General features: G+C 36.9%; 1 long non-coding RNA gene across 1 annotated transcript; it reads left to right on the top strand.

Annotated features, from left to right (window-relative positions):
- Positions 1 to 7,253: 7,253 nt before the first annotated feature.
- Positions 7,254 to 11,242, top strand: LOC117064550. Its single transcript, XR_004429525.1, has 4 exons — positions 7,254 to 7,340; positions 8,300 to 8,457; positions 9,974 to 10,048; positions 11,088 to 11,242. It is a non-coding gene; the product is annotated as an uncharacterized LOC117064550 (long non-coding RNA).
- The last annotated feature ends 6,019 nt before the right edge of the window (positions 11,243 to 17,261 follow it).

Below are 17,261 nucleotides of genomic sequence, written 5' to 3'. Positions count from 1 at the left end.
ATTTTCTTGCCCTTACTAATTTGGGTTATGATAAAAATGAATCCCTTTGGGATTTGGGTGAATTAAACACTTCACGATGTGTGTAATTGGCTGATGGTAAGACAAGACAGTTTGATAACGATAGCTGAGAAGATCTATAGAAAGGAGTGAGAAGGAAGGGAGGAAGGAAAGGATTAAAAATGGAGGGAGGGGAAGTTAGATAAACTAAACTTAAGTCCCTCTCTGCTCAAAACCAGCAATTGCTTTCCTTCAAATCCTAATAAATCCCAGCCTGTATCACTGCCCACAAAACTGCAGAGATGTGGCTCTGCCTACACGTCCTTACTCTGCTTTTCCTTGCTACTTCTACTCTGGCCACCCTGTCCTCATTTCTTGAGCATGCTAAACTTACTGCCTCAAGGGCTTTGCATTTACTATTCCTTTTGTCTAGACTAGCCCTTGCCCACATTTGGCAATATTTGCAGAAGTTTTTGATTGTCATAGCTAGAAACATGTTACTAGCATCTAGTAGGTAGAGGCTGAGAAGGTTGGTAAATATCCTACAATGCCTGGGTCAGCCCCACCCAACAAGGAGTTATCTGTCTTCAAATGTTAGGAGTATAGAGCATGAGAAATTCTAGTCTAAACCTCTTTTCCCAGATCCCTTCCGCTTCTGCTTTTTTTTGAGGCGGGGGGAGGTGGGGAGCTCTCCTTAAATGTAACTTGCATAAGAAGGTATTTCCAGATTGCCTTATCTAAAATAATAGTCGCTATCACACTGTCTCTATCCTGTTATGCTGCTTTCTGTTTATTTCATGGCACTTATAAATGTAATGTTATTGATGTTAAAATGGACAGATGCATAAGACAAATGAAAAAGTATGTTCCTACTAAATGTTCAGCAAGTTCCAAGACGAATCGTACTTTCAGTAATATTAAATGAGAGGAAAAAATTACCATGTATTTCAAGACTGAAGAAACACGAAATTATCCAGACTTTACAAAGAAAACTGAGGCTTCAAGAGATTAAGGAACTTGCCCAAGATCACATAGCTCTTAAGTGGCAGAGGTAGACAGTTGATGGTTAGATTTCCTCTGTGAAGTCTTTTTTGGTGGGTTAGGTTGGGACTGGGAATAGGATGATAAAGAGGCTTCAAGGATACAAAGAAAATAAAAATAAAGGGAAGAAAATGAAGAGAGAAAGCATATAATCCAAATAAAGCAATATCATACAACAAACAATTTCCCATACTCTAGGGCATAGCATTTAGCTCATCTGTAAGAAGCACAAACTACTAGTATTGGTCAAGATGTAAAATAGCAAGGTCATTTGACACAACTACACTAAAGCAATCATAATACTTAGACCGTGAAACGCCCTGCTGTAAAACACAGCCAACATTCCACCACACTGCTAAGTATCCCCCCGGACTAATTATTTTTAAAAGTTAGAAAACCGTTATAGTTTTAGGCACTCTTGTCGACCTAGAAGTGAATAAAGCACGTTTCTGCCAACCAGAGGATGTGGTTTAAGGCGCCTGGCACTCTTTTTCTTTTTACTCATTTGATGATATTTTCATTATGTAACAAGCCGAAGAGCTCAGTGTAACAGTAGGCGGCGGCGCTAGGTGGAATAGATGTACCGTAATGGATGGTATTGCAGATACCGTACTATAAATGATACACAAATGTGCTCTCTTATTAAAGTCACAAAAGAAGGGGACAGACTTAAACATTCCTAGATTGTAGCTGAAAAGTAAAATATAAGTTTTGGAAGTAGAAATTGAACCCTTTAATTTATACAACTATAGATAAACTGAACAATACAACTGGCAGGGATTCTGACAGAAACCTCATTAGCCGGGCATGGTGGCTCACACCTGTAATCCCAGAACCTTAAGAGGCATAGGCAGGTGGATTGCCTGAGCTCAGGAATTTGAGACCAGTCTGGCCAACATAGTGAAACCCTGTCTGTACTAAAGTACAAAAAATTAGCCGGGCATGGCGGCGTGCACCTGTAATCCCAGCTACTCGGGAGGCTGAAGCAAAAGATTGCTTGAACCCGGGAGGTAAAGGTTGCAGTGAGCCGAGATTGCGCCATTGCACTCCAGCCTGGGCAACAGAGCGAGACCCTGTCTCAAAAATAAATAAATAACATAAAATAAAAAATAAAACTAATAATAAAGAAATCTCATTAAGTGTTAAAAAAATCACTAGATAATTTTGGGGTCTATCTACATGAATTAACCTAACCCTACTTAAAACTAATTAAAATAGTTTTAAAGGAACAAACATCCAGGCGTAAGAACAGATAAATCCCTAGGGGGTTGCAGGCACAGTACAGAGGGTCTTCAGGCGTGCTCAGGTTTGGGAAGATCCTAGCTGGTTTTGAATTCAGGTTCTGCCAGTTACTCACTGTGACCTTGGCTAGTTCCTCAACTTCTCTGTACCTCTCGTTTCTTAACAGTAAGTTGGCATTATTAGAAATGTCAGCTACACAGGATTTTGGTGAGGATTCAACACATTCAAGGCACATGAGAGTCATGCTGGCACTTGATAAGCATTCACTAAATCGAGATATGATTGCTATTGATGGCTTCCACTCACTACCTTGGGAGCACCTGAAGTGGCACAGAACAGACCATAGACTTTTGGTCACCTTTGCCTGTAGATTTTCTTTCATTTTCTTCCCTTAAAAATTCACCTAAATATGAGTACTGGCCATACGTAAACCATATAAACCAATATACTTTGCAAAATTAACCCCAAGTGCAAATTCTTTTCATTTGTCCACCATAGAGTATCCCCCCTTCTTTAGACTTGTTTATATACTTGGGTTGAGAAGTAGGATTCTTTATATATATAGAGAGAGAGAGAGAGAGTTACGTTTTTTCCTCCATATACACTCAGTCCTCCCCCTCCTCTGCCTACATACAAAAGAAATACCTCAAAAATACACAACAGCTTTTTCTTTTCCTCTGTCAGACGTAACTTTTGAAGACTTCACAATTTATTTGTGGTCAGGTGGGAAAAGACAGTTTTCTAAAATGCAAACGCTTATAAAACTACCAGTGTCTCCTCTGGCAGCACCAGCTTCAAATGATCTGCCCACTGAGAGCATCTCAGTTTGATACATACTATTTCATAAAAGCTGATTCAGGCTTTAGACTCCTACAGGGTCTTCATAAAGTAGGTATAAAATAATTTTTAAAAAGCTAAAGCTTAAAGATTTAATCTAAAGAACACTTATTTCTGATCTCACCTTTCTCATTTTAGAAGAGGCATGTTGATTTTTTTCTTCTAAAATATGTTGTGTTTACTTTAGTAAATTTTCTTCAGATAGGATCCAAAGAAAGAATAGCTTGTTCTGGTTTGATATTTATAATTATACATATGCTTAAGCAAATAAAACATTTAGACCTAAACTCTCAGTCAAAGGGTTAGGCATTTTATGTGTTTAGATCTACAGACGGTCCTTAGGGTCATCATTTTCTTTCCAATGCTCTTTGAGATTGGTAGCCATAACAATAGTGCTGTTCTACAGTAATGAAGCTATATTTTCTCATAAAATGCAAATGATATTTGTCTAGATCACATATCTATGAAGCAAATATAGTGCAGACTTTGAAAATGGTCACAATCAGACATGGAATGTGTTAGGTAGTTAGGTTGGTAATTTCTAAGTTTAAAGGATTGAGTAAGAATGTTGTATGTTTTTTAGTTCCTAGAAGAGTGGGCCTTAGAATGTAGCTACTCACAATATTATACCAATTATAAATGTTTGCTTTAACAAGACATGACCAAGAAGCATAGACTGTCACAGTGTCCTTAGGCTGCTCACCATGCATAAATATATTTCTTCCACTTGATTAGGATTTCAGAATTAGAATTGCACATTTTTAGATTAAGCAATAATCTCTTCTAATCTCAAATAAAATAGTAGCTTATTGCCTCCCTTTTGCATTTACACCTACTGGTTTTTTAAGGTCATTACTTCTGTTTTTAATTCTATACAGGTTTTCGTATAGCAAAATAGATCTGCCTTTTATAGCCTTCCCTGTTTCAGTCTTATAAGTAAATCTGGACATATTTTTCTTGTGGTGTTTATAATTTCTTATTTTCATGTTTAAAATTGGTATGCCTAAGATTATTTTCATGCATTAAGAACCTAGGAATCCAGAGTCATTATATTCCAAATGTTTAGCATTTAAAACAATAGCAGTTTCTAAAAATCTAACCATTCTATCAATTTAAATGATATGCTTATTGTTTGCTAGGTACTCATATATATATTTAGTTCCAGTATCTTTATTTCTATACTGTGAAATCGGTACCCTTCTGTTTTTTTCTTTTTATTTTTTCCTCCTGGCAGGTTTATATTTCTTGCTTGTCATTTACATTTCTTTCTTTCTATTTTTTCTTTTATTTTGTAAAAATATTTTTGAATAACTCGAATTTCTAGTTTTTTGTTTTACTTGAAGTGCATTCCTACAAACTTGCAGTTACATATTAGGAATAAGTCCTAGTTTTCTATAACACTGGAGGTTACTATAGTTAGCAATAATTTATTGTATATTTTCAAGTAGGTAGAAGAGAGAATTTTGAATATTCCCAACATAGAAAAATAAAAAATGAGGTGATAAATATGCTAGTTACCCTGATTTGATTATTATACATTGTATAGATGTACTGAAATATAATACCACATAGATATGTGCAATTATGTGTCAGTTTAAAATAATAGTTAAAACGCATCCTAATATCATATTGTTAGTTCCTACAAATTTGGGGAGGTATTTTAATTAGAATATTCATTGAATATAAAAATTTTTGTAGGGAAATATTAAATCTGTGCAATTATAAACCTTTCTATCAAAAAGTAAAGTGTGTTTTCTGTTTATTTGTCTTGTCCTTTGATAGAATTTTAACATTTATGTGAACAATATATTTTCATATACTATTTAAAAATATAATTACATAGGATAATTTTGTACAACTTATTTTAAAATCTACAGAAATTTGTGAAAATATTCTTTGATTCTGCTATTGCACAGCTATTAATTTACCTCAGAAACATTTCCTAATGTACACAGTTATTTGTACAATTATGTTGACTGAAGCACTGTTCATAATATTAAAAATTGAAAGCAAGTTAAATCTATATCAGTGAGAGGTTGTCTGACACAATAGGGTTCATAATTCTATACAACAAAATGCTTGCATCTATGCAAAAGATTAAGGTAGATTTTCATGTACTGATGGGAAAGGCTTTCCAAACTACATTACTAAATGAAAACACAGACAATACAGAACAATGTATTTAGTAGGTTAACATCTCTCTAAATTTTGTGTGGCCTTTAAAAGGCAAATTACACTTCACTATGCATAATAATTTTTCTAGAAAGACATAAAGTTATTTTACTATAAGAATATATAATAATGACTTATTTCATAGGCATTCAGTAGATTTTAGACATTGTTGTAAGTGCCTTCCACATAATAATCTAATCCTCATTACAATTCTCTCTGATGGCTCATGTGCTGATCAGCAGTTTATAGATGAGGAAACTGGGGTTCTGAGATGGTAAGTAATGTGTTCTAGAAAATGTATCGGTGATAAGCAAAACAGCTAAGATTCAAATCCAGGAAGATCAGCTTCAGAATCAATATTCTGAACAAACGCATGTGTTTTCCTTTAGAAGTGCTCATCTTTGGCCAGGCGCGGTGGCTCACGCCTGTAATCCCAGCACTTTGGGAGGCCGAGGTAGGCGGATCATGAGGTCAGGAGATCGAGACCATCCTGGCTAACATGGTGAAACCCCATCTCTACTAAAAATACAAAAAATTAGCCGGGCGTGGTGGTGGGCGCCTGTAGTCCCAGCTACTCAGGAGCCTGAGGCAGGAGAATGGCATGAACCGGTGCTTGCAGTGAGCCGAGATCGCGCCACTGCACTCCAGCCTGGGCGACAGAGGCAGACTCTGTCTCAAAAAAAAAAAAAAAAAAGTGCTCATCTTTGTGGGTAAGATCTAAGATGTTGAGTAAGAATCATTTCATTTTGCCTTTTGTAGCTTTTTGCTTTATTTTTTATTTATTTTATTTTATTTTTTTTTTGAGACGGAGTCTCGCTCTGTGGCCCAGGCTGGAGTGCAGTGGCCGGATCTCAGCTCACTGCAAGCTCCGCCTCCCTGGTTTACACCATTCTCCTGACTCAGCCTCCCGAGTAACTGGGACTACAGGCGCCCGCCACCTCGCCCGGCTAGTTTTTTGTATTTTTTTTTTAGTAGAGACGGGGTTTCACCGTGTTAGCCAGGATGGTCTCGATCTCCTGACCTCGTGATCCGCCCGGCTCGGCCTCCCAAAGTGCTGGGATTACAGGCTTGAGCCACCGCGCCCAGCCAGTTTTTTGCTTTAATATCTACCTTCTGATTGTAATACTTTTTATTGATAATTAAGTTTTATCCAAGTGGTCTTTCAATTTTTCATTACTGTTTTCGAATTCATACAAAACCTAGCAAATGCCATATGAACAAATTTAAGAGTAAAAGAATAATGCAGATGTCCACACAGGGAGAATATCTTAGAGAAAATATACCTTCCCCACATGAGGGGACTACTGGCAGTAAACGTCATAAGCGGAGGAACATTGTACCAAAGGGTAGTTGGAAATGTAATAGAAGTCTTTTGCTCATGATTCTCTGATCTGAATATATTTTAATCTACTTTTGAATGGACAAGTTATAGCAATACATTGCAAATCACGAAGGTATGTAAAATATTTGAATTTTTAAACAGAAATATTTGACTGTTCCACAGGATTACTATCCATAGCGTGATTCATAATATTGTCAGTACTTTTAATTTATAATTGCCTTCATATAGTGAGGAAGTGATGTAACATTATAGAATAATGTGTAATGTGTGATATAAATATGAAATGATGGAATGGTTGAGTCTTTGCATTAAAATAAACTTTATGAGTTACATACTGCTTTGATAGTTTCTGGCTGGTATGAAACAATGCTTTAATTGGGATTGAGCCAAACAAAAATAGTACCAATGGGATGGATTCATTTCCAAAAAATCAGTGCTTTTTTTCTGCAAACTATTTATGCATCATTTAGTTTTACAAAGAAAATGTGGGGTATATCTCCTATATAGTCCTTCTGGAGGCTGGTGTGTGTGTGTGTGTGTGTACAGTTGTGTGTATAACTGTGGTAATGTACATAACAGTATTTGAAGTGATAAGTAAGCTGTTATTGCAAATTGTACCCTCAGATTGCAAAGCTGAGGAAGATAGGTGTCAGGATCCCACCACCTAGCTCTAAATATAAGTTCCAGATAACACAGAACTTCCTGAGAGGTGAATGGGGTTATAGTGAATGTGGGGAAGGGATGGAAGGGTAGTAATTCCTAGAGAAATGTGGGAATGTAGGAAAATAAAAGGACAGCCCCATGACAAGCTCACTTTCTTTCTGTGCTTTCTCAAGACTCTGGTCAGATCCAGGTTAAAGGAATGTAAAATTGAATTTTGCATTGAATTTTTTACTGTCTACACATGAGAATGTCCTAGAACTGAAAATGAGTGTAAGCTATCCATTGCTGAAAATCAAAGAAAAGGGAAATACAATGTTTAATTTTATGTGTCAACTTTGCCAAGTTGTGGTCCCAAGTTAGGTCATCAAAGTTTATTCTAAATGTTTTTGTGAGGGTGTTTTTGGATGAAATTACCTTAAGTGTGGACTTTGAGTGATACAGATTGCCCTCCAGACTGTGGGTGGGCCCTCATCCGATTAGTCAAAGGCCTGAAAACAACATAAAGACTGACCTTCCCCTAGCAAGAGTGAATTCTTCAGTAGATGGCATTTGAACTTGAACCGAAACATTGACTTTCTCCTAGGTCTCCATTCTCATGGCCTTTAGACGCGTAATTGCTCTTCTCTGGGTCTCCAGTTCGCCGACCCACCCGGCAAATTTTTGAGTTGCTAGCTTCTAAAATCACATGAGCCAATTCATTAAAATAAATCTCTGCATATATTTGCACATTCTATCAGTTCTGTTTCTCTGTAGAACCCTGATTAATGCAGGGGACAAGGCTGCATATTTGAACGCAGTGGTGGGAGAAAAAATAAGGCTGTTTTTTGCTTGCACCCTAAGAAGTTTGTCCCATTTAAGAAACTGGCTGCACACTAGACAGCCTCTCCTCTTACAATGAAGATCAGAGAACGACACAGAAAGCTGAAGCAAATAGAGTGAATTGGATCTCTTGTATTTCTCTTTTGCTTTGGCTCATTCCTTTTTCCTCTCATTTTCCCCTCTCAGGAAGTCTTAGAGTTGGTTCTATCCTTTGTGTAAAAGGGCTGAATTGGGCTCATCCCGTTACAGAATCTGTGGCATATTACTATCCAGAAATTCTTTTATGTCAAATAGAAGCAGCTAAACTGGTATGAAATTGTCGACAGATGAATAGCACCTCACAAGTAAGTGAAGCTTCTCCTCTTTAAACTGAATCTTGCAATTAATAGAGCATTTAAAATGACATGATTATTGAATCAACTTTCAGTAGAGTTGTAATCTTCTGCAGTGCACATTCCATCACCCATTTGTATTCATTTACAATGTCATCCAGACCCTATGAAAATAAATCACCTTGGATTCAAAATACCAAGGTCTTATATCAATGCACCTTATATTTTAATGCCTCTTGTCTAATGACATGAATACCTTAGACATGCAAATTTATAATAGTGTATATACATTTGATGATGGTCTAAAAATAGCTTCATTCTCTTATCTTTTTTAAATTTTTGCTGCCTAAAGTAGAACAAAAAGGAATAATTAGGTATAATCAAAAGAAATAGATTTAGTAGTTTATTTATTCTTTGAGGCAATGGTCATTTTTCCTATTAACCTACAGAGTAAATTCAAAATCTCTTCCATGATCTGACTAGAACCTGCTTTTTTGTTTTTCTCTACTAAATATCTATTCTCTCCATGAGAGCACTGTGGCAGAGAATACTGTGTTCAATATCGGGTTTCACCTCTTGTCCTCAGCATACTGCATCTACCAGCCTCTTGTTGTTGAGGGAAATAATACTCTGAGTTTAGGCCAATTGGAGGCAGGTGAAAGTGGTGTAAACCACTTCTAGACATGACCTTTCTCAATTCTCACACGATCATTCATGTACTATTATACCTTTGCTTATAATATAAGCTAATTAGATATAGAGAATCTCATGAAAGATTCTAAGGCCCTTGAACAGGGACAGGTGGAGTAACCACATGGATTATACCTTGGTCTCTGAAGGTCTGCAGGGGATGGAAACCACACAGGGACCCATCTTAGACTGTGACATGAAAAATAAATAAGCTTTATGGTGGTAAATTTTTCCGGGTTTGGGTTTACTACAGCAACTAGCATTACTGCTAGTAATATGAATAATCTAAATTTTAGCTACAGTAAATTATTTTTATACTCTGTCCATGCAGTTACTAATTCCACAGTGCTTTTCCCTGCAATATCCATCTCTGCCAACTGCATTTCTTTTCTTTCCTTAAGACTCAATTAAGATTCTTCTATCTCCTTTATACTCATAATAAGAATGTATTATTCCCATGGAATATATTAGTTGTATTAGATCACTCTTTATGTCCTAGTACATTTAGTTTTATACAGTACCTAATATATTTCTTCATTTCTCATCAGTTAATACAATATCTGGCACATACAGATGTGTAAAGTAAAATAGATATGTCACATGACTCCTGTGGCTCATAGCCAGTCATAAACATATTATTATTTTATAACCTGTAACTATGCTAAATAACCATACTTGTATATGTAGCTATAAAAATGTCTTTATTTTAGTGCATTTTAAACCAAAATAGTTAATGGGAATAGTTGATCATTTTGAAAAGGGAAGGTTATAGTTGTTTAGAACAAAAACACTTAAGGAACATGTGTTACATACTTAGCTGTTGTAACATACTTTGCAGGCAACTCTTCAGTGAGAAGTTAAGAAGTCTTCACATTTCAGAAATCATTAACATTTGAAGTTACAGAATCCTGAGGTCAGCAGTAAGTAGACTAAATGGTACCCATGAGGAAGTCAGCACATGTCCCCAAAAGTAAATTTCCTATCCCCTTATCACAAGAAGCAGCCTATTAAGTAGTTATGGTAGTAAATTTTAAATTCCCCTGAAGAAAAGGTTGACAAAATTGAATTATGAAGAAGAGCAAAGAAGATTAAATTACCAGAAGAAGAGCAAAGTCTTGGGAGTAACTTCTCAGCAGTCTTCAGACCCAGAAAGTTTTATTAAGTAGGGAGTAGGAAGGGTACAATAAGACAACTTTACTAAATTTGCAAATGTTTGGGCTATCTATATGTAACATCCAACTGGTGTAAACATTGCATAGGAGGATGAAGGAAATTTGTAAAAATTTGGCATTAGGGAGTGTTAAGACCAGCATATCCCCCATCCTAGAACCATATGGCTATCAAATCTACTTCTGTCATTTCTGAGGTGAGCAAACTGAATTGTAGAGAGGTTAGTTAGAGTCCGAACATCACTTCAGATTTCAGAATGTGAAAATATTTGTAAGTCCTGCACAAACATAAACTGTTATTATTGCAACTCCTCTGACTTAAAAAAACAAACAACCAATGTTTAGCATAGGATGATGACTTTTAGTATGTCTCTTCATGGTTAAAAGACTCTTTTGCTCAGGATTTTAAAATAAATAATAAATAATGTAGACCCAAAGAAGAAAGACAACCTTATACCCAGGACCTCATGTCACTCATACATTGAATGCCATTCTGGTCATACTGATAAAACTGAGTGTATATTAAAGTTATCAAAATGTTGCTATCTTCAAGCACCTCACAATTAGACTACTCACTTAGCAATGATTAATGTGGTAACTTTTCCTAATTGGAAATTTGGTAGTTCTTGTGAAACATCATTACTGCCATAGAAAAGCCAAAATAATTAGATTTCAAATATCATACACATTTCTCTTTAATGCAATAAGGGGAAGAGAGCAATTGTGATCTGGTTGATATGGTAGTATTCAGTTTACCAATTATTTTATATTTAATCTCTACAGAAACACCTTTATTTTATGAGTACCGGTGATATATGAATAGACCGAGGCGCACCAAGCTGAAGTCTCATGAAGTCATGTAGCTTCAATCTCTTCATCCAACAATGAACGATTTCAATTCATTAAGTTTATTCATTCACACAACAAAACTAGGATGTCTACTGGTGATAACTGCTGGAAAAAAAAAACAAATAGGGGAGGAGAGAGAATGTTAAGGTATAGGAAGTACAGTTTTTCATAGGATAGGAAGGAAAAGCATCATTTAGAAATGACATCTGAACAATCACCCAATCTGGGGGAGAATAGTTTCAGAAAAGGGGACAGCATTGAAAATGGCCTGAATTGAGGAGCAGCAGAGTGGTCTGGGGAGGAATTAGCAGGAAATAAAGACAGAGAGCTGATGTAGAGCCAGATTACATAGAGCTTTGTGAACTACTATAAAGATTTTACCCTGACTTGACCATTACACACTCTATGCATGGAACAAAATATCACAGGTGCCCCCATAAGTGTGTGCAAGTATTATGTAGTAATAATGATTTTAGATTTTCTTAAATTGAGTGGAGAAGGTATTAGAGGGCTTTGGTAAAGCGAACTGGATGAAACAACTTACATACTAAGAAGATAATCTGGCTGCTGAGTTGAGTGTAGACTACAGGAGAGTAGACGCAGAAGGGGAAATGGAGAAGCCAAAAGGCCAGTGAAAAGGCTGCTAAAAAATCTAAATGAGGACGGGCTCAGTGGCTCATACCTGTAATCCCAGCACTTTGGGAGGCCGAGATGAATGGATCACCTGAGGTCGGGAGTTTGAGACCAGCCTGACCAACATGGAGAAACCCTATCTCTACTAAAAATACAAAATTAGCTGGGCGTGATGGCGGGTGCCTGTAGTCCCAGCTACTCAGGAGGCTGAGGCAGGAGAATCACTTGAACCCGGGAGGCGATAGTTGCAGTGAGCCAAGGTCATGCCATTGCACTCCAGCCTGGGCAACAGGAGCAAAACTCCATCTCAAAAAAAAAAAAAAAATCTAAATGAAAAATGATGTTGGATTGGAACAGAGTGGTAACAGGGACATGCTAAGAAGGCATAGATTTGAAAGTAAAAAAAAAAAAAAAAAAACTGAGCTTTGCTAAGGAATGAATGTGAGGTGTGAGAAAGAGGAAACAAGAATGACTCCAAGACTGTTTGGCCTGAACAACTAGAAACTCAAGAGTAGTTATCTACTGAGATAGTGAACACTGTGGGAGGAACAGGTGTAAGGAGGTAAAACCAAAAAGTTGAGTTTGGGCTATGGTACATTTGAAATGCCAATTAGAGTTCACAGAAATATATTAAGTGGACAGTTAGGCATGTGATTTTGAAATGCAGGGGAGAGGTTCAGGGTAGAAATATAAATGTGGAAGATTTTATAGCATAGAATACTTAAATCCATGAAAATGGATGAGTATGCCAAAGGAACAAGTGTGTAGATAGAGATGAGGTTCACGGCCTGAGCACTGAGGGTCATGAAACTTTGGATGCTGAGGAAATGGAAAAGAATGAGCAAATGGACTGGAAAGGAGAATCCAGTTATGGAAAAAAATCCAGGAATGAGTAATGTCCTGGAAGACAGTATTGTTGAAATTTATGATACTATTTTTTTTTGTTTACTATACATCATCTGTACCTATCAATTTTAAGCCCAAACTCCCAAATCATTCTCCTCATGCTTTTGTGAAGAATTACAATTCTTATTAGGACTTGCGAATGTAGTAATTCAAATAACCTGTCAAGTATTTGGTAACTTCTTTTTCAAATTTAGATCTCAGTAGTAATTTCATTAATTAAATCAATGAACTTCCCATGTACCTAATGAAGTTATCACTGACTTCTTAAACTTTCTTGGGGAGCTATTCCAGACACAGAAATCCGGGCAAAATCTAAACCCCACGTACAAATGGAAATAGACCCTTAAAACTTTTTAAAAGGCTACATTCTCCTCAGGTCTCCCATTTTTAAGAGCCTAATGAGCTTGGGGTAATTGAAATATTCACGTTAATGGTAGGTGTTGAGCAAATTTCAAGAACTGAAAATAAATTACCAGTCTTTGTCTTCACCCCTCTCAGTCGCAATTAGTACAAGGTTGCAAAGTGAAAGGTGGCAAGTAGAGGGATGTATTTCTCTTTAACCTCTTCACCCAATCAATCACCTACTTTAACTTAGCTTTCTAGTTCACCCCTCAACATTTTCTACCTCCTTGGAGCTACCATTCTCACCTAAGCTTCATCACTTCTCTCCTACACTTAGAAATAACTTCCTAGTTGTTTACTCTGCCTTTGTTTCCTATTGTTGTTCATCATAAATATAGTCATTAAATAGTAACACTCAAATTCACACTAGGATATTGTTTTCATTTATAATTTCATTTTCATGTCTCATTTATCCTATCTCCTTTTTCTTACTCAGACATGTTGATTTAGAAATGTTTTCTAAACTTTTCAAAGAGGAAAATTTTGATTTCATTAATCAACTGAATTTAATTTAAATTTCAATAAATAGTGTTTTCATCTTTATTAATTTCTATTATTGACTACTTTGTTTTCTTTTTGTTGTTTTTCAGCCTCTCAAGTCATAGGACTTGTTTTTCAAAGTTTAAATTCTTCTAGTGTATTATTTTGAGGCTTCAGATTTACTTCTAGATGCTACTTTGGCTGCATCTCATACAGTACTTTTATTGTCTTTTATTTGTGAAGTGTTCAAGATTATAGTGACTTTTTCTCATTTTAATTGAGTTATTTTAATGAGTGTTTTCAAGTTTCCACGTGGATACATTTATTTTTCACTGTTATATTCAAGGTCATTTATTGTTAATTTCTATGTTTATTGCATTATTTTTAGATAATGCAGCCTTTATGATCTCTGCTCTTTGGGGTTTCTTAAAATAGTCCTTTGTGGTTTCATATACCATCCATTTGTGTGGCTCTTCCAGGTATGCTTAAAACAAGTTTAATGGTTTTAAAAACATATTGGATAAATCTGGCTTAACAACAATAAGCCAATTGTCTATTCAAGTATGAAATATTTATTAGGTACCTACACTGTGCCACGCACTCTTCAAGACAGTGAAGTGATTGCAATGAGCAAAACAGACAGTTTTGTTTTCATTGAGTCTAGTCAGGAATGAAACAGTAAAAAAAAGAAGGCAAACACATTGTATGTCAACACATAATAATAAAGTAAATGGAGAAAAACAGGAAGGGCAGCCAGAGGCTGTTATTTTATAAGATCAGACAGAGTTTCCCTGATTCAATGACATTTGAGGCAGGATGTGAAAGAAGTGGGGAGAGCCATGTGGATGTCTAGGAAACGAGTGCTCCACAGAGGGAAGGGCAGTTGAAAACGCTCCAAGGAAAGAGCGTTCTTTCTGTAATCCAGGAATATCCATGGGGTTGAGGTGGCTGGGAAACTTTGAGTAAGGGAAAGTATGATCATTTAGCTGTGGTAGGCAGACCACAGGGTGGCTTGAGAGCCATGGCAGCAGCACCAGCTTTTACTCTGAGAAGGGAAACCTTTGGGGGGCTTTGAACATAAAAGTGCTATGATCTGACAGATATTTTTATTAGAAGAATCCTTCTATCTTGCTGGGTTGAGAATAGGCTTGGTTGATGGCATGGGTAGGAGGGTGTTTGGGAGGGAAAGAGAGGAAGGGAGCAAAGACAATTCAACTAAGAAGCCAATTAGGAAGTTAGGGGAGATTTAAAGGTGGCTTAGATGACAGTGTGGCATTCAAGGAAGTGAAAAATGCTTGAATTTGAAGGTAGAATCAGGATTTGCAAACAGACTGGGTGTGTGGTGGGAGGGAAAGAGAGGAAGGGAGCAAAGACAATTCAACTAAGAGGCCAATTAGGAAGTTAGGGGAGATTTAAAGGTGGCTTAGATGACAGTGTGGCATTCAAGGAAGTGAAAAGTGCTTGAATTTGAAGGTAGAATCAGGATTTGCAAACAGACTGGGTGTGTGGTGGGAGGGAAAGAGAGAACTCTAGGATGATGTCAAAGGTTTTGCCCAAACAATGGAAGGATAAAATGTTTCATGATCTGAGCTTAGAAAAATCTGTGGATAAAGCAAGTTTGTATGGGATAAATCAGAAGTTTACTTATAGACATTTTAAATTTGAGTAGCCAGTAACACATAGCAGAAGGTCAAATAGCAGTTACATAAAGGAGTCCATAGCTCATGGGAGACATCTGGACTCTATAAATATTTGAGATTTTCTGGAGACTATGAAAAAGTCCCAAGACTATATAAGATCACCTAAGAGGAGAAGGCAGAAAAAGAAGAGCTGAAAGTGAAAAGTAAAACTGTTCGGCACTTCTACATTTAATTGCTGGGGTAAGAAAGAGAAACCATTTGAAGAGACTGAGACAGAGTGTCCCATGAAGGAGAAGAGTCAGGGTATTCTGATTTCATGCAAGGCAAGGGTTTTGAAGCAGGGAGGAATCAGCTCTAAGAAATGCACCCTGTCAAATAAGATAAGGGCTGGAAGGCTTGCGCTGGATTTAGCAATGTGGAGACCTTGCTATATGGTGACATTGACAAGGGTTAACCAATGTTCATGATAGTGGTGAAAGCCTGACGGAGTGAGTTCAATAGAAACAAAGGCATATTTATTATTCTTTCCAAGGAGTTGCTGTTAACTCCTTGAAATGAGGCCATGTTGACGATTGAAAGCTTTTTTTTTTTTTTTTCCTTCAAGTTCTGGGTTACATGGGCAGAATGTGCAGTTTTTGTTACATAGATATACACGCGTCATGATGGTTTGCTGCACCCATCAACCCATCACCTACATTAAGTATTTCTCTTAATGTTATCCCTCCCCTAGACCCCCAACCCCCTGCCAGGCCCTGGTGTGTGATGTTCCCCTCCCTGTGTCCATATGTTCTCATTGTTAAATTACCACTTATGAGTGAGAACATGTGGTGGTTGGTTTTCTGATCTTGTGATTGTTTGCTGAGAATGATGGTTTCCAGCTGCATCCATGTCCCTGCAAAGGACATGAACTCACCATTTGTTATGGCTGCATAGTATTCCATGGTGTATATGTGCCACATTTTCTTAATCCAGTCTATCATTGATGGACATGTGGGCTGGTTCCAAGTCTTTGCTATTGTGAATAGAACCGCAGTAAACATACGTGTGCATGTGTCTTTATCGTAGAATGATTTATAATCCTTTGGGTTTACGCCCAGTAATGGGATTGCTGGGTCAAATGGTATTTCTAGTTCTAGATCCTTGAGGAATCACCACACTGTCTTCCACAATGGTTGAACTAATTTACACTCCCACCACCAACAGTGTAAAAGCATTCCTATTTTTCCACAACCTCTCCAGCATCTGTTGTTTCCTGACTTTTTAATGATCGCCATTCTAACTGGCGTGAGATAAAATCCTAGAAGGAAACCTGGGCAATACAATTCAGGACATAGGCATGGGCAGAGACTTCATGTTTAAAACACCAAAAGCAATGGCAACAAAAGCCAAAACTGACAAATGGAATCTAATTAAACTAAAGAGCTTTTGCAGAGCAAAAGAAGCTATCATCAGAGTGAACAGGCAACCTACAGAGTAGAATAAAATTTTTGCAATCTATCCATCTGACAAAGGGCTAGTATGCAGAATCTACCAAGAACTTAAACGAATTTACAAGAAATAAAACAATCCCATCAAAAAATGAGCAAAGGATATGAACAGACACTTCTCAAAAGAAGACATTTATGCAGCCAACAGACATATGAAAAAATGCTCATCATCATTGGTCCTTAGGGAAAGGTTTTTGAAAGATAGAATTGTGGGGCAATATCCCCGAGTAAGCTAAAGGAATGGACTTCATCCCCAAGTGGAGAGAGGTATTTAAAGAAGAGAAGACTGTTGTGTTTCAGAAGGGGCAAAGTACATTACCTTGCTATGATTGGAGAAGCATTGCCTATCTTTTCTTTTCTTTTTTCCTCCCTATACCCCTGTCTCATATGGAGAACAGGAAAGGCCAAAGAGATCAAAATTTAATGTCTCCTTTACTTGTTAGCAACACCTACTTTGAGACTATTTGCTTACCAATGAGGTACTATTTTTTTCTCTTCTTTAAGATTTAAAGTCCCCCGACTCTTAAGTCCCTCTGACTCTATCAGTGATACTTACTACA

The sequence above is a fragment of the Trachypithecus francoisi genome, unplaced genomic scaffold (genome assembly GCF_009764315.1).
Source record: "Trachypithecus francoisi isolate TF-2019V2 unplaced genomic scaffold, Tfra_2.0 Lachesis_group2, whole genome shotgun sequence".
NCBI lineage: Eukaryota > Metazoa > Chordata > Mammalia > Primates > Cercopithecidae > Trachypithecus > Trachypithecus francoisi.
Note: the sequence above shows the minus strand (reverse complement) of the source record. Positions and strands in the feature narration are given on the sequence as shown.